General features: G+C 42.0%; 1 protein-coding gene across 8 annotated transcripts in view; it reads right to left on the reverse strand.

Annotated features, from left to right (window-relative positions):
• TSPAN18 (tetraspanin 18) overlaps window positions 1-21,666 on the reverse strand; it is a 119,155-nt gene that overhangs the window by 57,539 nt on the left and 39,950 nt on the right. For 5 of the 8 annotated variants that reach the window (XM_074543173.1, XM_074543174.1, XM_026794827.2 and 2 more), the window contains one exon: window positions 3,195-3,325. The exons of the other annotated variants lie outside the window; for them this stretch is intronic. The gene's annotated coding sequence lies outside the window, so the exon portion shown is untranslated. The remainder of the gene's footprint in view (window positions 1-3,194; window positions 3,326-21,666) is intronic. 8 annotated transcript variants of the gene reach the window in all.

Consider the following 21,666-nt stretch of genomic DNA (forward strand, 5'->3'; position numbering starts at 1 on the left):
AGCTGTTCCTTTGTAGAAGTTGCTAAGTGGATGTGTTTGAAGTCAGAAGCAGGCAGCTTCTGTTCATCAACAAGTGACAGTTGCACCAGGAAAAAATCCCAAACTTGAGGAGTCCTTTCCCTGAGCTGGTGCATGTTTAGACTGACCCGTGCTACCCACAGAACTTCACCCCTGAAATATTGCCAGTCTCAGCCTGGCTTCCTGTGGCTCAAGGATTTCACCTGCCTGCTGGGATATCAGGCTGTGCTCATCCCCAGCAGTGGGATTGCCCATCCAACAGAGAGCAAGCTGCTGGCCCAAACTGGGGCATGCCACTCGCTCAGCACTTCAGCTGCAAACATGTGTGAATATGAAGGGAGACTGTGAATGAAAAGGGATGCAGAGGGGTGCTCTCTGCCTCTCTCCCATGGCCTGAGCATCCTCTTAAGCAAGGAAAAGAAGGCAAGAAAACGAGCATCATTATTACTCATTAGTACTGAGTTAAAAATGCAGGACAATGCAACATACTCTCCTCCTGTCATAGTAGCTGGACCTCATCATTTGCCATTTTGCTGCTTTGATTCATCACCTGAACTGAGATAACAAAGACAAAGTAAGTTTTTTGCACACCCAAGATGCTACACCATGTGTACCATGAGCTACCATGTGTACGTTCCTTTTCCCTAGAGCTTGCATCAAAACAGAACAACTTTCAGCAAGGGGGGAACAAAAAGTAACTGAAAGAAATCGATTTTAGAAAGAATGTAACATTATGCCATTTTCCTTATATGGCCACTGGTATCCCATGCAGAGGCACAAACAATAGCCAGCTTGGCAGGGGGTGGAGTAAGAGAAAGACTTGGGGGAAAAAAATTTTATATATATATATATTCCCTGCTGGCCCTCACCCTCCATTTCCTCTTGAATTTCTTTGTGACTGCACTGAAAGGGGTCAATAGCTCTCAGCTTGAGAAATGCAGTTTTGAAAGGACTATCACCAGCATCTGTATTTAAAGCATGCCTTTTACTTCACAGCCCCCCAGCTAATGCAAAGCTTTTAAAAGGCGAGCGCACGATAAACTTTCAGGGTAAAGAAAAAGCGAAGGGGAGAGGAGGAACAGTGCCTATCTGCCTTGGGCTTACTGACACTTTCACTGGAATAAAGTTTGCCTGGCAAAGCAGGGACAGGCAACATAAGCTGCAGATGATCCAGAGTGCCACGGATCATTACCCCCAGCTTTAGTCTCCACCTCCCCATGCTTTAAAGCACATTATGAAACCACGTGAAGCAGCCAAGCACCACACTGGAAAAGAGTTTCAAGTAATTAAAAACAATGGGAAAATTAGAGCAGGACTCATCATTGAGCATATCAAAGCTTTAAAATCTTCAGCGTGTAAGAATTTTGTATCTGACAAACACAGGCAACTTAGTCAGATTTTAACAAGTTTAATTAACTCATCTTGATAATGAAAGATTGCACCAGTGGCTAAGATTATATTTAGGCTTTCTGTTTGAAGAAATACTCCAGAAAAGCTATGGCATTTTAGAGCCAGGATTTATTGAGAGGGAGGAGGAACAGGACTGTAACCTCCTTCTTTGAGTGCCAGAGGACAGAGCCCATGTGGAAGGCTGGCACATGCCCAGTTTTTCAGGACCCCCAGGCTCCATTTCACATTGAAGCCTCATTCAAACATCCAATGGCAATTAAATTGCAGTTGCTTTTTCTATTAGGATGTTGTTTTTAAATCACTTTGGAAGTGGATGAATCCACACAAGGAATTTGTACAGCTCAGCTGTTGCTGTAGTCTCCAGGTGTAACCCGGTCATCTGCATTCCAGCATGCATCTGTCTTAGAAACTGACTGTTCTCCCTAATAAAACTTTTCCAAATATGAGGAAGAAAACCCGGATGAAATGTCACAGAAAGATGCTCTACTTTGTATTAACTAAATACAACCAGGTATGGTTTTCCATTTCAAATTTATTTGACTGTATCTGGTTATTTCACTGGAGCCTTTCAGTAAACATTAGAAGAAGCCCACATCATTCATCTAAGCCAAGTCTGAAATTCACAGATGGAAAGGTGCAGTAGTACCTCCAGCAGCACCACACACAGCAAAAAGGAATTTCATCCTACCAAATTGTCTGGGAGAAAAGCCAAAGAGACCAGAGAATACTCCAGAAGCACAGAAGTAAATTGCCTCTGCGAGTCTCTAGCACTGGCAGCATATGACTTTGCATTTCACTTTAGCTCCCAATCATGTTATCTTTCTCACAGGCATTCAAATACATTAGTCTGTACCTTATCAGATCCTGAATTACGACTGTAGAAAAGCTCCTAAGTCTGAGAAATGTAGTTCAGAGACGTTTATGGGGCTGTAATGAGTACTGACAGATAAGCCACACTCATGCAAACACACTTGGCAACTGATGTCTGGTTTAACACAATACAGCCCTAAGCCTTCAAAATATAGCCTAGGAAACAGAATCCCCCCATCACCTACTACTAATTGCATCTGCAGCGGTCAGGGGTTGAAAGAGAAGTAAGCAGATTAATTCTATTAGTCTGTGCAATAGTATCCCAAGGGGACAAAGGAAAATCCCATCATTTAAATCAGGGCTGGTAGACGCTGCTGGGAATGATGTTACATACTAGTAGGGGATTAAGAGTTTGGACTAAAGGGCCTAATTTTTTCTAGATCTGGTTTCCATGAGTCATAGCAATTAGAACTGCAAGGCTTTTGTGTTTGTTTTTTTCGACTTATGGATGACCTGATACATCTTTCCGAGTTGAAAACAACATTATTAAATTAATTTCTTACTAAACCCTTTCCCCACAACATACATTCCTGTCTTCCTTTTTCTTAAAAAGTTTTCTGTTTAAATTAAGGTATTTTCAATACAAAATTAGTTTAGAATACAAAATCTAAGTATTACTTTATTAATCCCTCATATGTCAAATTTTTCTTTCTTCAGCACATTCCTCCCATGCTTTTAACCTATATTTATCTCAACCATATGGGCAGTCTTGATCCTCTGAAAGTACATTTTTGCTGAGAAACGTTCCCCATGCTGTAAATGCATTGTAAGCTTTCATCCCTGAAAACGTGGCAGGCAGTGGTGACAAAGCCCTTCTTGAGCCAAATGAATGGAAAAAGTAATTTGCTCAATCCAGTGCAAGTGAGCCTGAGCATCAGAAGCACTGTCTGCCTTACCTGTGTGCTGCTTTGAGGGGACAGACTTTCAGGGAAATACTTGTTCTCCTCAAGAAGTCAGGCTGTACTGCATATGCATCTGTCAGGATCCTTGCTTCAGGTCTCTAACACTGTGATTGAGGCTGGTCAATCTGTCAGAAACAGCAAGGAAAATACATAAGACACATACTGGACCTGAGGAGAAGTCTGCCACCTTGTTTTACTTCCTCCTGCTTGGGAAAGACCAACTCTTTCTTGTACACCTGAAGAAATGAGGGGAAGCATCTCCTAGTGACCATGAAGACCCTATCAAGGTCAGGACTAAAGGCAAAATCTTCTTCCCCACTCTCCAGTTCATAAGGCTGACCAGAAAAGGGCTTTGACTGGAAGGCAATAGGAGGACAGGACTATTTCTAGCAGCATAAGGAGGAAACAATGAAGTTGCTCTGCATCTTCCCCTCTTACTCCTCTGCACAGCAGAGGAGAGTCATGCCCAGGAAGAGGTGCAGTGTGTCCCAAAAGGCAAGTTCCAGAACAGGGGATGGAGTGGTGTGTGATAAAACACTGGTAGTTTAACACACACACACCCTTTCTATATTGTAGGCAACAAATGTGCACACATCTGCTCACCTGCTGGATAGATGCTAAAGTACCACTTATTCTGAATGGAGGGAGCCAGAAATGATTGAGGATCAAAAAAAAAAGGTGATGGAGTTAAGAGGCAGGTAAGGGTGGGAGGAAAACACCAACAGATGCTCAAGGGGTGAAAGCAATAAGGCAAGCAAAAGAAGGTAATTCAGAGCCTGCAGAACGGCATGAAAGGCCGGTGGGAGAGGAGAAGGGATCATGCCAGATTGCATCTGTTTTCTACTTGCAGAAATCAGCCAGACACGGGGCACAGAGGTGGGGCCATCACTTTAACTGAGCAACCCTTCCATAGCAGCTCCTCTCTGGAGAACAGCAGCGAGTCTGGATCTCATTCACACTGACAGCTCCAGTTCAGATATGAAGGTGGCGCCATGTAAATCCATTTCATGATATTAATTCTCTCCTCTCTAGTCTACCTTGTTGATTTGCTTTCTTTTGAAGCCCAAATCCTCTGCCTTACCCTGCCTCTCCAGATCTCGGGGCCAACACCAACTGTCCATGTGAAACATCAGGTAGCATCTCTAACCCCTCTGCATCACACAACACTTAGCACCTCCTTCAGGATCGAGATGAAAAGCTGGGAGAGAGGGTCTTGTCACAGCAACTCCTCCCTGAGGCAGGGCTGCAGAGGACATGTCAAGCTCCCCGTCTCTGTCATGCTGTCTGAAGATGACAGCCATACTGAGCTGAACTGCCATTTGTCAATCAGGGATTACAAAGCCACCTACAAGCCAGCTGGAAAGTGCTAATGTCACAGCAGACCACATGAAAGGAAATTCCTCCCCCGCACGGGGTATCAGCCCTCTGTCAGCAGCTCCCTGCTCCCCAGCACAAAGGTGTGATTTTACACTCGCCCAGGATGAGAGAGGGGCTTTAGTGGGAGCACAGGGGCGTTGGTGAGGAGTGCTGTGCACCCTGGACATCCATCCTACATGCAATAGAGGGGCAGCATGGTCTAGTGAGCAGAGCAAGGGCCCACCAAATGGTATTTGGGCAGTTCTCCGTGCCTGTGTCTCCAGTGGACTCTTTCAGCACTTTCAGGGTGGTTCGTCCTCCCATGGGTGTTTGTTTAGAAAACTCCTCTGCTCTGTATATCCTGGCATTTCAAATACACACATACCAGCCACATCCTGGTTTCTTTCAAGGGGACGGGCAAATATCTGTGAAGTGCAAGTGATTGTATGCAGAAAATGCACATCCATACACTTCTACACAGGACAAAGTGCCTGCTGCCTAACAAAAACATATCCTGTTACACACAGTCCTAGTCCTTTCAGACATAAGGTACTGAATATTAATTCCCAGCCTTTGAAGACAGTGAGGGGAAAAGTTTATTCAAGTTTGTAAAGTGATATGAAACCACAACATGGAAAGTGGCCCAGGCAGGCATACCAAGAGTCATCAAAATTTTGATTCAATGGCATTTTTGTAGCAATTTTCCCTTTCCATTACGGAAGAACAGGCCTATCCATGTAAGCAAGCCCCAGTCATCCGCTATTACTATTCCAGCTGATGCACCACTGTGATCAGAAGCAGAAGCTATCATATATTTAGGGTCACTAATAATGTATTTTGTCTTCTGTGTGTGCTTGCTCAGATGAGAGATTTCAATCACCTCTATTCAAGGAACATTAAGAAACACAAGATATATCAGGTCGTATAAATCCTCCTCTCCAGTGGAGGATCATGCCTCTCCTCTCCCCTCTGCTTTGTTTAATCCAATTGAAAGTGTCTCAGGCAGCAGGAATATTCTTCTTTTTCTCAGCAGACTCCAAAAAAATCTGATAGAGAGCTGCCTTAAACACTTGTTTCATGCATAAAGAGTCTGTCTGGCTTTGTTTTTTTAAAAAATGTGATTCCTTAGTATCTCACCAGAGTAAAAGCAGTAGCATGAGAGAAATGTGAATTAAGGAAATAAAAAGCAGGCTTCTTCTCCAAGGCTGATGTGGAGGGACAGAGATGGACAGCAGCACTAGAGCATCCAACACTCCTCTAGCCTGCAGGTGAATTTTCAATAGAGGTCTATGGATCATCTGGGCTCAATACATTTTTAATAAGAAAACAAAAATAAACAAAAGCTCAATGTGGAATTTCTCCCGGTTGTTGCCCCAGTCTCACATTCTCCCTAATCAGCGCTGGCTGCTATCAGAGACAAGACCCTGGATTAGACATGACCTGACCTGGGCCAGCAGCTCACGGTGCTGCTCCCACAGCACTGCACGGAGCCCCACACCCTTGAGGCTTTAGACTGTGTGGCTCCTGAGTTTGATTTAAGGGGCACAACTACTGGAATTTAGTTTCTGAAAAAAAGTTTTCTTTTAAGTCCAACCCTCGTCACAGCTTTCTCCCCACCTCAATGTTTCTATGCTTTGGGGCCCCAGTGGTGGCATGTTTTGCAAATTACTTCTTTTTCTTCCTTGTGTACTTGTACAACCACACACATGGTTGTGTTAAGCCACTTAATCAAGCATAAGCAACGAGAGTTTGCACTACACACTGACACAGACATCAGGAGGAACACAAAGCATTCCCATTTAACATTTTATGCATCAGAAATAACACCAAAACAGATGTAAAGCAAGCCAATTCTTCATTACTTAACACAACACAAATCTTTGTGCATCAAATACAAGTGAAAGAGAGCTGTGGAGTTGGCATTAGCTTGACAGATGTTGAGATGAGCTGCACCAGAACTGAGTATCTCAGCCTGAAACAGTGCATGTTAAAAAGGCGTCTGCTTATTGTTTGATATGTGTATTTATTTACATAGACAGCTTGCTGACATGCTGAAGGGCTGGGGAGGGTGGTGTAGGCTGGCATTTTAAACCCTCAGCAGGCATTCAGCAAGTGGTCTGTTATCCTTTGGTCATGTCACTAGCTTCCATTTTATTGCTGAGTGGTAGCAGAAGAGGGGAGCAGGGAAGGAACCAGGATCCCCTCCATTGTGCAGACTTAACTCCCTCCAGGAGCTTGCCCTTAGCACACAAGGCAGCATTCCCAAGCTCAGCCTCCACAAGCATGTTGCCCCTAGGGCTCACCCTCCAATTTCTGGGGCTTCTGTGCCTTTGACACAGACATGGGAAGGGTCTCTGAAAAGCAAGTCAAGTGCAGCTCATTGTTGCATAAAGAGATTTTTCTTAACAAGAAAGAAAATTAATTAAGTGGATAAAATCCCACAGGTTGGAACAACAGCTGAGGAATTATCTTTCTATCAGGTTAGTAATGAGGACTAAAAAACCTCACACAAACATTAACAGCTTCATATGGGCTCATTGGCATTTCAGATCAGATGTGAGATTTGGCATTCCCAGGAGCACCAGATGCAACTCCAGTTACAGACCAGACTATGGGCAAAATGCATTTTGCCCTGCTGAAAACAGTCTTGTGACAATGTCTGAAAACTAAAGGTACATATCTACCTACACAATAATTTTTCCCACAGAAATTATGCCCAGGGAGACTGTAGGTCACAACATCCAATGCCTCAGGTTAATCTGACTCACCTCTGACACCTGAGTTTAGATATGTCAAGTGTGTGAGAGAGTTCTTCAACATGCTGTGTTGAGCCAGCACAAATATGGGTGCACATCAAATGACATGATCAGACACTGGCCAAACCCAGCACCTCTACCCACAGCACTGCACTGAGCCCCACACCCAGGAGTTTCCCCACCAACACTGCTGGCTGCTCAACTGTTAACACTCACAATTACTTCTTAATGCTAACAAAATAATACAGATTTTTTTTCCCCATACCCTGAAATGGAAAAACTACCTGCTCTGGGAACAATTACAAGAATGGCAATCATATTCATGGTAACCACCTGCTACTGGGGTTCCTACCACAAAGAAGCCATGTGGCCTACTGAGCACCATGCTGAACTGTGACAAACTATTCAAAGCTACATTTCAGAAATACTTTAACTTCCCTGGCAACTAAGGCAAAGGAATTTGTCCCCTCATCCCAAAAGAGAAAGGGGGGAAAAAAAAAGTGAACTACTGGCCATCTTTCCCAAACATGCCTTTGAACATCTTCCTTCACCTTTGTTACTGTTGATATCACAAGAGGTGATAATCCCTTGGTCCCACAGAAACAAGCTTCTTAATGTGTGCAGCATAAAAGAGCTCCCTGCCCAAAAAGCTAGCTGACTAAACAAACAAAAAGCAGGGAAAAAAATTGTATTTCCCTTGTTACAGATGGGAAGCAGAAATCCAGAGAGACATTGGCAGTAACGATCCGGCAAGAAGCCAGTGAATGAACTGGGAAGAAAACATCTTCAGTCTTGAAGCTTATTCCTTCAGCGGGGAGATCACTGTTTCTTCCTTTCCCGTTCTCCTGTTTTTTACTCAAATTTGTTCCTTTTACAGCTTGTAAAGTTCACCCTTAAAAACAAAGCTGATGGGCTACTGGTGCTTCTCATTTTATGGGGAGGAGATTTAGGGATTCTGATGTAAATAGTCACAAGGAATTCTTAGCTGGCACCCAAATACTGCCCCAAAGAGGCCAAATGCCCCCCATCCCCTTAAATGAACAAGTGCTAGCAGGTGCAGTTTTGGGAAGTTTTTTAATATACTTAATCATGGGGCTTTCAGTTTACCAACTCAGAACCACTCTAGTGCAGGTACTTCCAAGGTAGATGTTTCATATATTACCCATGTGTTACCAGTCAGCACACATGATAACCCTACCAGATGAAAAAAATATTTTGAAATTGCATGGAAATGAAAGACATCTCTTTCAAGTGTTTTACTAATTAGCCAGACTTACCAAAGGCTAAGGATAATGGAGTATTTCCCCACTATGTCTGCCTTTCATTAATTCAAATGGCCTCTGTGCCCTAAACCTATTGGAAAAAGAAACCAACTGCACTTCTGAGCAATAGGATTAAATTACCTGCCCCAAGGAAGCAGGTTGCCTAACAGAAGTATTTGCAATATTAATAGCTACTTCAAATAATTTTAAATCATCATTTAACAACCATCAGTACTTCTTCAGTTTTTCTTGAGTTTGAAATATCTGTAGTGCATAAACAACAGTCAATCTAACTGTTTTTCAAGTTTTTTTCTTGTTTGACTCAGAAATGATGCTTTCTGTCAACCTGAATTGTTAATTTAGGTTTGCTATTGCAGCTCTCTCCTCTTTCCTTGAATAAAGGGCTGGCTGATCCCTGGGATACTGCAGCACAGCACTTGGGTTTTCACACTCAAGCTGTCGCTCTATTAGCTCTACAATCTGGCAGTTTTCTCTCCTACTTTTTAAAGGCTCTCATCTATCTCTTGTAGCTTTTTCCTCAGATTCACCTGGGAAGGAACACTGAAAATTTTGGGCAGGATGTTCCCAGAATTACAGGAGCATCTAAGGGGAGAAAAAACCCCAGACATTCAAGGCAGCACACACTGCATGTGCGTCAAGGGTGTATGTCTATTATAGCAATTCAAACATCTGCTGGTAATGAGGTTAGTTTGGAAAGGCTTTGATTCCTGCCTAGGGAATTTAGTGTAGTTTGCTTGCTCCATGAGAATGCCATGGGCTTCCTCGTGCAGGGTTAGATTCAAATATACTTTCATGTATTACAGAGTTTTATGTATAATACATGTGTGTGTGATTCTGGTCCTTCAAAAGATTTCCCAGTGAAAAAGCTAATACAGAGTGGAGCACTTCATGGAGTTGTATAGCTCTTCAACTCTCCTTTGGAATGTGTCATTAGTTCTGCATAACTGATATCTCTGTTTTATCTTCTTCAGATCCCCTTTCTTTAAACAAACTCCAGATTCCTCCACTCCCAAAAAAATGTCTCTTAAGTCCCGATTGTTTTTCTTGAAACACACAATAATTTTAAAGGGCTTAGCAGGAGTATTTCAAGAGGAAAAAGTACACAAAACCCAATAATCAAGTGATAAAGGCCAAAGAGAAAGTCACAGTCAGTTATAGAAAAGGACATGCAATGTTGTTCCATTATCCTCTTGAAATGAAGAGTTAAATCTTGCAAAATTCCATTCCAGTGCCTGCTACTCCACCTAAATCCTCCTGACCACAGCAACAAAGCCATTCTATAGCACATCTTGGCATTTTCATCATGTTCCCAACATCTAGCTCATGGTTCAAAGGTTTTAATCCTTCAAAGTAATGAAACTGGTGATGAGCACATGAAATCAAATTGCCAACTGCGAAGAAAAAGAAAGTTGATTTTCCAAGACATGGAGGAAACCACCCTCTCCCCTCATATTCTTCTCTGTATTCCCCACTGAGCAGGTCAGGTCTCCTTGCCCACATGTTACATCATTTCTGCATTATATCAGTGTCCAAACTTGTGCTGTTCTTATCTGCTTCTTCCTGGAGTCTGGGGTACCTCTGGCTGTGCACAGGTACAAGCAACCACAATAAAGTTTTGATTCTTGCAAATTACTGAACTTTACTTCTGAATAAAGGCTATCATGGAAGAGTACGGTGCAAATACACCAGCATAAGTCAAAATTAGAGCAACTTTAAAAATTACCAGTGAATAAACTTCCTTGGAACATGAAAGCCAGCAAAGTCAGACACCACACATGGAAGTACAGTTTAACTGGCTAGGATGGAAATCATGCTGTCATTGAACAATAGGGCTGTCCATGGCAGAAAACTGGGTAAAGGCAGAGCTGAGCCCTACAGAAATAGCCACTGGATTTTCAAGTACCAAGAATCAGATGCCAAAATGTAAATACTATTAGCAACTTAAAGGCCTCAGAAGGGTTTGTTCTGTCTGTACAAGAGAGAGACACCTATTAATGACAGAAATTCCTTCTTGTAACTGGAAGAAATTAAGAACATACAGAATCAGCCAAACAAAGAGTTGTGCAAGATAAAGAACTCTAAGTTAACGCCAGGTAAAGACAATACATCCATTCTATTCCTCTCCCAGAAAGCAAAAATAAAAAGTTGCCATAAGAGCTGTGTTTTTCTTTTCCCTTCTACTCTCTGTACGTTTAAAAAAAACCAACAAATAAAAACCTAAAAAAAAACCCTAAAAAACCAACAAAGAAAAAAAAAAAAACCACAACAAAAACAAAAAACCACCCCAAACCCCAATACAATACTCTTTCTGACCACCAATCTTTCAGGAAAGAACAAATCTGACAGAATTTTTTTCCAGAATTTAGTGTTAAAAATGGTCAAAACTTCTCAATGGTTCAAAAGCAACATGACTATCAGTAAATGTATTAGCAACTCCAGCAGATGTTAGAAACATAGGGATGAGGTAATTGTTTCTTTAGTTAAGGCTCAATTGTTTGAGCACCTTACAGCCATTTTGAGTTGCATGGCATTCAGCAGAATTATAGCACATCAGAATGGACTGACTAGGGAGAAGGCAGATTTTAATTTCTTGCTGGTATTTTCTGCTGATGGTGCTTTTAAGGACTCATACCAGCTTTCATTACAAGGGAATCTTCCCTATTTGCAAATGTTTTTCATCACCAACTTTCCCCCCAACCCATCCCACTGTTTTTCTCTTCTGTCCTCTCATTCAGCTGTTTAAAGAGCTAGTAATCAAAAACAGTGTAGCGTAATGGAACTTGCAATTGTGGAGTTGCTCATGAAGTTTAGATCAAGGACAATTGTTGTTATTACATGGCACAATACGCTGAAGATTCTGCAAGAACTCTGGATGAATCCCAAAAGATCTCCCAGAACTGGAGCAATGGGATGCTACCCCTTTGAAAGCCGCAGAAATCAAGCTCTTTGGCTCACTGTCACAGTGTGTCAGCAAACAAGCATCTTTCTCTAGCTTTCCCAATTATTAATACACTTATTAAAATGTGAGACAATGTTTTCTGTTCTAAAAACACTGTATAGTCAGCGAATACCCTTTTGGAGAAGTCAGGCAATTAGAGAAGGAGCAATTCTGAGCCTTGAACACAAGAGAGGGAGGGATGCCAAGAGAAACTACAATTCCATTGAAATTGAGGGCAAAGCACTCTGTCTGCAATAGCAGCATAAACATATCCCAAACAGATGTATAGAGGCTAGCTTCACAAAGTTTTAGAAGTGGTCAGTGGTTTGGGGATGCATCAATACAAATGTTTCAGTCTGGGTGTTCAAGCCTCCTGAGGCAAGAAATACTTAACTGTTTCTGAAAAACCTGGCCCTCTGGAAGTGTTTCAAATGAAACCAAAATAATCTGTCCCCTTCTCAAAACTTTAGATGTCACTGACATAAATGGTGAGACTTCTGCCTCTCTCATTAGCCCACAATTTTAGAAGTATTCCCAAAATGCTGCGCATGCTGATATACCTCTCTTTCCAAGCCTGGTCATGTAATAGTCTGTAGAAGCCAAAATGCAACTTTTTACCAGCCTGAACAATAGAGAGGGGTTCTGACTCTCACGTTTCCTCCAGACAAGGGGGACCCAAGGTTATTCCTTCCAACCAAGACCCTGCATTCTGTTTTTCCTATTACAGAGCTGCTTGCAAAGGTATGTCTTGAAAATAACTATGGCCTTATCTTTTGCCTGACCTTCCCTTGTGCTTTTTTTCTATCAGCTTCAATTTTTTTTCAGCACTTCAATAAAGGGCGCATCTGCAATTCAGTGTTTTGCACCAGGAAACTGAGAGACAGGGAAAAGAAAAGACCAACACAACTTGTAAAACAGTTTGGCAAAGACAGTGTGAACTAATATAAGCCTATTGGCCTTACAATTGGCAACAAGAGCTTTTACTAGTACTTAGCTTTTTACTGCAGCATTCCACAAGAATCTAGAGGAGGACACGTCCCAACTAATTAGGTAGGCATTGCCACCAGGAAAACATGACAAGGAAACAACTGCACAAAAACCCTTTCCTGCATTATTTGTCTTGGTCTCTTGGGCCACACAAGCACACAAAAATTCCAGATGAGCTGTGGCATAGCTCCTAAGACAGCTGCTCTGGACAGACAGCTGCATTTCATTTTGGGTGGAGTTAGGTGTTTAAAGGCCCTCAGAAAGCAGCTCTTAGCTGCAAGATGCCAAAGAGAGCTCCTGCATGGGGAAACTTTTGTTCCCTTTGACTCACTAAGGGAAAGCTGCTGCTTATAATAGATGATTACTTAAGTCAGCTCTAATGTCTAGCTACCAGCTGGCAAGGCACAGCAGTCTGCACAGAGCTCAAGCTAGGAACATGGACGAGCTATCTACCAGAAAAATGCATTTTGGAGCATGGAAAGTGAGCACAGCAACTGGGAGAAATGACAAAGCCTTGGGAGGCTGTGAAACCCTGCTCTTTCACACCGATGGATGGTGCAATCAAGATTTACAGCCTTTGAAAGCTTTCTCAACACTTGCACAGCTCCAGCCCATCCGGACAAATTACCAGACAGCTCCTCCAAGGCACAAGCATGTCAGTCTCAAGACAGTAAGGAGAGGTGTAGCATGCATATCCCTCACCTAAGTACACCTCAGAGGGAGCTTGCCAGAGTTTTTACATGCTGCTAGAGCATTCAGAACACTCCATCTCCTAGCTACAGCAGAAACCAGCTGCACTTAAATTAAATGCAGGTGGGAAGGAAAGCTAAGGTTCAGTCACCAGCTGCTGTCCCAGGTAAAAGCAGTCAGAGCCATGCTACGGCACAAGTGTCTAAACTAAAGACTTCTTCCCCTCTTGGGTCTCACCTCAGGAGCAAGACAGATGGAGGAAGTATTTGGATCACTTTGGGCTTTGCTTTCTCAGTGTCTCCTCTGAACAGCTGCCGCAGCATCCTGCTGGAACCAGGGCAGCTGAGTCAGGGATTTCCTTTGACTGTCCTGTCTCCACAGCTCACTCCCACTGCCGTGGACTCCTGTACCAGGGATTAACTAGAAATTAAGAACGTCAAACAAAATAATCAGTGTCAGCTCTGCCAAATGAGCTGGCAACTAGTAAGACAAGGAAGGCCTCGCTAAAAGCAATAACAAGATGCAGGAACTTCTCTCAGGGTCCGGATAATGCTCCACAGGGCCTTTCTCCACTGCAACCAGAAATTCCAAGCCAGACAAGAAGCTTTCCAAGGCAGACATTAAACATTCATTTGTAATAAACACCCTCCTGATCCCCAGGGACCAGTGAGAGGTGTAAGGAAACACAGCAAACAGAATCTAGAGAGGCCAGATGCCTTGCACTGTGGTTATTTTAATATGTGAAGAAAAATAATAGTAGTGTTTTCAAAATGGTTCATGGACCATACTAAGAAACAGCAATGATATTTTTTATTTTGGACACCTTAGTTCTTCGAGGGCAGTCTTCCTTTATCTCTGAACAGCAGAAGGGTATGTTTCTCAATGTTATTTTAGAAATGTGTACAAGAATTTCAAATATGCTCTCTGCTTTCCAGTGCAATCCTTGGACTGAAATATCTCCACATTTGCAATCATTTTATCTCTACAGAGCAAGGAGCAATTGGGGACAGCAGGGGTAAAAGGGATCTGTGGGACCACAAACCAGAGATTGGGACCCATAAGAGCAGCTGTCTATTGCTCATTTAACGGCTCTGGCTGGTCCAGTTAGTGTTGGATTTTATTTGTCTATTGATATTGTATTCATGGTATTGTGCTTTTAAACACAACTGTGGAGTTCTAGCAACGTATAACAGGAAAAGTCTTGCAAAATCAGATGGAAGGGCACATATAGGGCACTCTGCAACCATCACTGAGGGTGGAGGTCACTATATACAGTTTCCACAGGAAATGTTTATAACTCAACAATTTATATGCATAAATTTTTCATAAAATTACTTAATTTCACATATGCCAAAAAATAAATATTTAAATGATTAATATTTTGAGACCATAGCAGGAAGACGGACAAAGACAGTGAAATTAATAAAAATGCAGCTGAGCACATAGCTGAAGCTTTACAGCAAATTTGTTCATTTATGGTAACGTCCACTGTGCATTAGCATTTCCATAAATACTCTGTAAATAAGATTAAAAAGGATTGTTTCAGTTTCTGCTGATAATCAAGTGCTAAAGAATGGCTGCAGAATAAGAATTTTGTAATTCAATGCAAATACTCGTGCAAGAAGCTAGATCCTATGAATTATACGCATTTAGTCAGGGAGCAGATATACTATTGTGTGACCTATGTGTCAAAATACAAACTGAATTGTGCAGCTGGAAGCTGAACACTTGAATACCAGCCCCTGAATACTAAAAAGGAATTGTCTGTAAACAATCAGCAAACCAAGAAGCAATCTATGAATAATTTCAAATAAGTTGTGCAGTTGAAAAGTCAGTAAGTTATTTGTAGACAATTTGTCAATAGAAGAACTCACATAAAAATGTATTTTAAAAATTCTACAAATTATCATGTAGATATCAAAAGAGCATTTATGATTCATCATGAAAAGACAAGTAATTATAGCAGGGGTTGAAAAGGCATTTTCTTTCTTGTATTATATTCTATAACCAATCAGGTGCATTGGAATAATACCTTTAGTTATAATTCTGCTGATCCCCAAGGCATAAGCCATTAGTGTGTGATGGAGACACGATGATGAAACTTGATGGCTGAGTAATCTGATTCGCTCTCACCAAATTTAAGCAAAATCTGACGTCAATGAATCTGTACTTGAATGTACTAATGTTATTATTCAATTTCATTCCTGCAGGTGACCATACCAGATAACAATTTCATTCTCTTGATTTGGAGAAGAGCAATGACCTGTGATTCAATACACAGCACAGCCCTCTTTAATCCTTTAAAAATTTAAAGCACCTGATTTGCCACCATTGTGCTGTGGGAAAAAAAAAAGACCACAAGCCCTCCTAGCGAGGTATTTTCCAAGAGCTAATAGCTGCAGAACAGGGATCTCAAGCTGTACATGACAGCTGTAAAAAGAAGATTTGGTGACCTTCCTGCACTGCTAAATCAATTATTTGTTGAATTTACCACAATACTATATGGAGAGGCAGCAAGCAGTCACCAACAAGCCTCAGTCCCCCAGGTTCATGGCAGCAGTTCCGGATGGAAAATTCACGAGTCTCCCAGTTCATGAGGAAAACAGCAGGTTATGGAATACAAGGAAAGCTGGTCCTGTTCAACTTAATGTCATCTACTCCAGGAGAAAAAGGAAATACATTTTTAGAAGGATCTTATTCTGAAGGAGAATTCCTGGAGCCACAGATCTTGCAAAAACACTCGGTTTCCTTAACCTCAGTAATAAAATGCAGGAGCCAACATTGCTGCAGAGATTCTGCAACATTTTAAAATTATTTTATCATTCTGCTTCTCTCATCAATTTTGAATTTCACTTGATCTTTGTTTGGTTATTACACCAGTTCCTCTACTGCTGAAACAATGGAGATCAGTACGTGACATCCTTTGTTTCACACAGAAGCCTTTGCTTCCTTCCTCTTGACCTGAAATTAGGAGCACTGCAGTGGATGGTCTGAGAGGAATGAATCACATTGACTAAACAACCCAGTTTGCTAAATCACAGAAACCAGAGCAGCAGAAGGGTGGAAGCAACCTCCCTCCCACACAGTTTGAGGGTTTTGGGATTCTACATTGCGTCATGTATTCTCATTCATTTGGGGTTCTACCACCTGCCCCTCCTAAAACGTTTAGATCTCTACTTGTTACACCTCAGCAGTGCAGCATATCTCCACAGCCTTCCATGAATTACACATTTGGGGAAATGTTAACAACCGTGAGACTTGTTGCATTTCCCCAAATGTTTTACAAGTGGTCTCAAACATTTGTACTGCTCACTTCAAGTCAGGTGCTAGACCAGATGAAGAACTTGCTCTCAGGTGTATCTTGATATCTCCAAAAAAGCAGGAGGGCAACTTCAGAAAATGGTTACTTTTTGCTAGATACTGCTTTTCCCTGCAATTGTACCTCTCCTTGTCCACATGAGGTTTACTGGCAGTAAGTGTTGTAACAAGGACAGATTACAACTTGCATTAGTACATCAGTGGGGTGTAACGAAGCCTTCAAACAAGACTGATGTATTTGGAATTGAGAGAGAGACAAAGTAATTGAAAAGGACAGGAGAGTCATCACAAGTATACTGTGTGTTTGGTTTGAAGTCCAGCACTTTGGAAGAGGCTCTGGCACATTTGTCTAGTCAAGATTAATCACACTTCTGCCAGCACTCAGCCAGGCTTCAGTGATGTCCCTTCCCTGAACACTCTCTTCTCCTGTTTGGGTCAGCAGTTAGAGGAAATCCTAGGAAAACAAGCACCTCCTTTGGGGCTGTATTTAAACAAACAGACAGCTCCTCCTGAGCAAATGCCACTGTCATAAAGACATCCAAATAATTTTTCAACATGTCACAATGTGTTTAAGGAGGAGAGATGCTGTCAGGCTGAAAAGCTCAGGCCATTAGGAACCAGCCACACTTCTTGGGGTGACTGACTTTAACTCTTCTGTACACTTCTTGCCCTCCTGCCTCTCAGGATAAAGTAGCAGCGTAGCTGTTTCACACTCCCCAGCTGCAGAGGCTGGGTACGGTTTGCCCAGGAACCCTTGGAGATCTCCCAGCCCAGGCAGGGCTACAAGCAAGGAAGATCCTAACCTCATCCTGCTGCTACACTGAGGAACTCCGCTGTCATGAGAACACCAAGCCAATATAGCACAATTTTGGAGCCTCACAGAAAATTTATCTTTTAAAAATGAATAAAACATCTTTTTTACTTCTCAAAAGGATCTGTAACACCACCAGGAAAAGCAAGTATTTCTCAAAAACTTTACTCTGTCGTAGAGCAACAAACAATTTTATTATCTCCTCTCTCACTAATGTGCCACTAACCTATCCTGGCTTCACAACTACATTTTCTCCAGCAGATGGTCTAAGTGATTAACATAACTTTGCTAAACTTGGGGAAAGTGTTCTCAACATGTACTTATTTAGTTTCAAAGCCTGATGCTTCTATTTCAGATATGAGAAACCACATTTACATGTTTAAAAGACCACCTCCCCCAACAGTATCAATAGACCTAATAAAAGATCCAACCTACTTTCCCTGTCAACCTTATCCAAGACACTGACGTTGATAGTTGTGTTGCAGTACAACTCTTCCCACTGAATCTGCTTACATGTCTCTGCCGGCCTGTGTTCATATTTCAGTCAATAAAGGATGAAACACTAAAAGCAACAGCTTCCCCCTCGAAGCATACCAAAGCATTTTCTTGCTGTAGTATTTGTATTTCTACCAGTACAGGTAGAATTGTGTATTCCTCCTCTTAGACCAAGTGCTCAAGAAGGAAGAGATCATCAGGAGCTGGCTCTCACAAGCAAGAGGCCTTGCTTTCAAGTCCTTTGTACAGTATATTTACAAAGCATCAATGGAAACTGAAGGTGGCAGCTGGTTAACATCCTCTAACACCACTACAGAATAGTTTTATCCAGAAGTTAGCAAGAGCCTCATAATTAATTGAGGCTGCAGAAGGAATACAGGCAGACTGACTAATTACCTCCCATACTCTGGCTAAGAGTCTTGCTTTGGAACACGTGTTAGGGGATCTCTAGTGCTCATGAGCAGTCAGATCTCTTTTTTGTGTCTCCATTAAAGATGTATTTCTAAATACCCAACACAGCTCCCTCAGCCAGAGCTTTCACTCTGTGTTGCATTGCTATAGCCACCACTTTCCTTTGACTTGCTCGGAGCTGCCATCCGCTCCTGCAGCTCTGGGATTCACCTGTTACATACTGACCAGCAGGAGAAATCAAGTGTGAATACTGAGGGCAGCATAAAATAAAATCAGAATTGCCACCACCAGCCCTCCGAGCTGGACATTTACTCGGAAACAATCAGAACATCATTCTTGCACTGAGAACCTTGTCAGGTTCAGCAAAGTGAGCACAAGGCAAGTGGAGCAGGAATATAAAAAACCCAAATCACATATTTTAGTGGAAGGAAAAAAAAATAGCCTAATTTAAAACAAACTTCAATACAGCATTGGCCAAAATGCCTGCTAAGGGTACTTATGCAATAAATCAGCTTCTGATTTCTGCTTAACCTTGTGAACTTTTAAATCTGTACATGGAAATCTCTCTGGTTAGAAAAAAAGTAAAAGGAGAGATCAAGTTAAATAGTTCACCTAGCAAATATGCAAGAGGCTTAAAAACTACTAGCCTCATTTCCCCAGATTAATCTGCAGTGCAAATGTGAAGATGCTAATGATTTATTTCTCACCCCTTGGCACCAACTCCCTCTCGGTCTCTTTAAGACAGAAAAATGAATAATAATAATGATAATAATAACAAATTTATGTGCTCTTTTCATCAACAACTCTGAGCTCTCATTTCTGACTTGGAACTAAAACATCAAAAACAAGCTCCCCAGCCCCCATCCCACAGGGTGATCAATGATTCTTTACCACTTATAGAAGATCTAAAGAGGCACTTATTACATTTATTATGTTACAGTCACCAGCACAAATTCTTTTCAAAACGTAGTAATCCTGTCCACGTGACACTTAACTCCCCAGTAGGTCCATTTGCAGTCAGGTTAATAACCTTCATATTATGTAGGTAAAGGAAGATTAACTCTGAATATGTTGAAACCAAATTTATAGTATGAAACCTCCTCCTTTTGTTCAGTTCTAGGCCCCGCTGGCCTCTACCTAGGACTTGACAAATCTCATTTGACAGTGCAGGCAAATGCCTCTTGATTGAGCATTTGGGATCAAAGAGGGTCCTCTCATTTCCTCCCACTGCAGCTCTGCTGGTCTAGTCTCACCTTAATTTGTCTTCCTAGACCAGGAGAAATAGCTAGCAAGCAAGCAAAAATAATTCCTTTCCCACTAGAAATTCAGCTCTAAAAAAATTCATTTCTAATTTCTGTGTTTTATCCACACTGGCTTTAGAGCAAAATATTACATTTTCAGAACGTAATACCCTATTTCCAAACTTCAACGGGCACCAGAACTCCTATAAGCTAAAAAAATCCTCAAAATAAGATGGAGGAGGAAACTCTAAATATTACATTATATTTTTAACAGAAGGTAGGTGATTTTTCTCTCCTGTTTTTCCATGCTAAAACAGCACCCAGCAAGCACAGCTTGATGTGCCCAAGTCAGGAAACTCTCAGAGCGGTGGCCTCCCCTTTGAACCAAAGCAGCAAAAATTCCCATTAGATATCAACAAGGTAAGGAATAGAAACAGCCACCTCACTCCCCCAAGCAAGGATGAGCCAAATGACCCAGCTGGATTGTCCAGCAAAACATTCCCACCACATCTTTGCTCCAGCTTGTTCTCCTTGGGGCTCCTCCATCCAGAGGCTTTTGTGCTGATAACAGGTGCAGCCCCCAGGTGCAGGCAAGAGCAGCAGGGCTCATTCAGCACAGTGCAGGAGGTGCTTGGGGAGGAAAAGACATAAGGGGTAAGAGAAGAAGGCAGCAGGTCCTGAAACTCTGAAGTGCTTTAACCTAATGAGAAGAGGATTTTACAACAGGCACCTATGAACCTGCTCAAAATCAGAAGCATCTGAATGGAAAACAGGCTGCCAAAACCCACCCGCTACCAAGCACCCTTCCCCAAAGGAAACGGGAGCCTTGTATTTCAGGGGGTCAATCCTCTTTTCAAAATGAAACACTGATAATAAAGAGCTCATAACTAACAAAGCCCCAAGTAGCCATGAAACACAGAGTCACTCAGGGACACAGACTTCCAGCTCTGTACTTGACAGTGGCCACCAAGGACAAATCCTTCCTTTGAGTAGGGAAGAGACTTCAAAAGCAGCCAGGGTCTCATTTTTATTGGGTGCTGTCAGGAGTTTTGAGCTGGATTAGGCAGAGTCCCTGATCCTTTTCCTCCATCCACTCCAGTCAGATCCTGGACTGCCAGAGATCCATTTTCAAGGATGTCTAAAATGAGATCTGAGAAGTGGAATTAGAACTTCCTTACCTGAGTCATCTCCTTAGATGACAGGATGCAAATTCACTGGCACCCCAGAGATGGACCAGATGAGCCCTATTATGACACAGGCACAATAGCAGGACCTGTGTGGGCTACAAAAACAGAGGTGGACAGGAAAGAAGACTTTGCAAGAAACCTTCAGTTCCTGAATTTCAGATGTTGAACAGACTCAAAATCCTGTCACACTCCATCCCCTTCAAAACAAAGCAAGTTGGAAGGAGGAGAGGTTATTTGTTTGTTTTAGTGATTGCCTTTTTTTTCCAATCACAAGTCTAACTGATATTTTTTAGCCAAAATTCTTCTCAGATTAAAAACAAACAAACAAACATGCTCAAAGCATTAAAACACTAATCTTACAGGTTTTAGATTTTAACATTTTGACTTCATAGAAATTCCACAGAAAAGAGTGTATCCTCCTAGACCTCAAAATAATTGGGAAGAAAAGACTCAGGCATTTAGGCAAAATGCATATCACTGGCTCAAACTAAACTGAATAATCAGCAGAGCTCCTAACCCCAGGCTGGCTGGAGGCCTGGATTCCCTTAGCTTAGACACTAACTGTAGTCACTCATTATTATTCAGCACTGGCTCAGCACAGACAATATACACACTTAACATTGTAAAAAAGCAAAGGAAGGTACTCTTCCTGCCTCGGTGGATTTATTTTCTAAGGCCATCAATCTCATTCTGACACTTGGTACACGTGGCAATCAGCAGACAGATAACTGTCAAAGCACTGCATCCTTTTTACCTTTCTTATACTAAAGAGAACACAGCTACATTTAGGGACTCTTTTATGAAAACAAAGCTGGTCAAAACATTTTGAATTCATACTTCCTCTCAAAATGAGAGAGGAAAAAACACCCTGTGGTAATCTCTCCTGGTTTTCAACTCACTCTACCTGAAAAGCAGCTTTGAAGAAGATAGTGTTCAAAGAATATTTGGAGTCAACAGAGCACAGCTTAAGAGGAGCCAGCAGAGCTCAAGGCA

Source organism: Zonotrichia albicollis, chromosome 6 (genome assembly GCF_047830755.1).
Source record: "Zonotrichia albicollis isolate bZonAlb1 chromosome 6, bZonAlb1.hap1, whole genome shotgun sequence".
Taxonomy (NCBI): domain Eukaryota; kingdom Metazoa; phylum Chordata; class Aves; order Passeriformes; family Passerellidae; genus Zonotrichia; species Zonotrichia albicollis.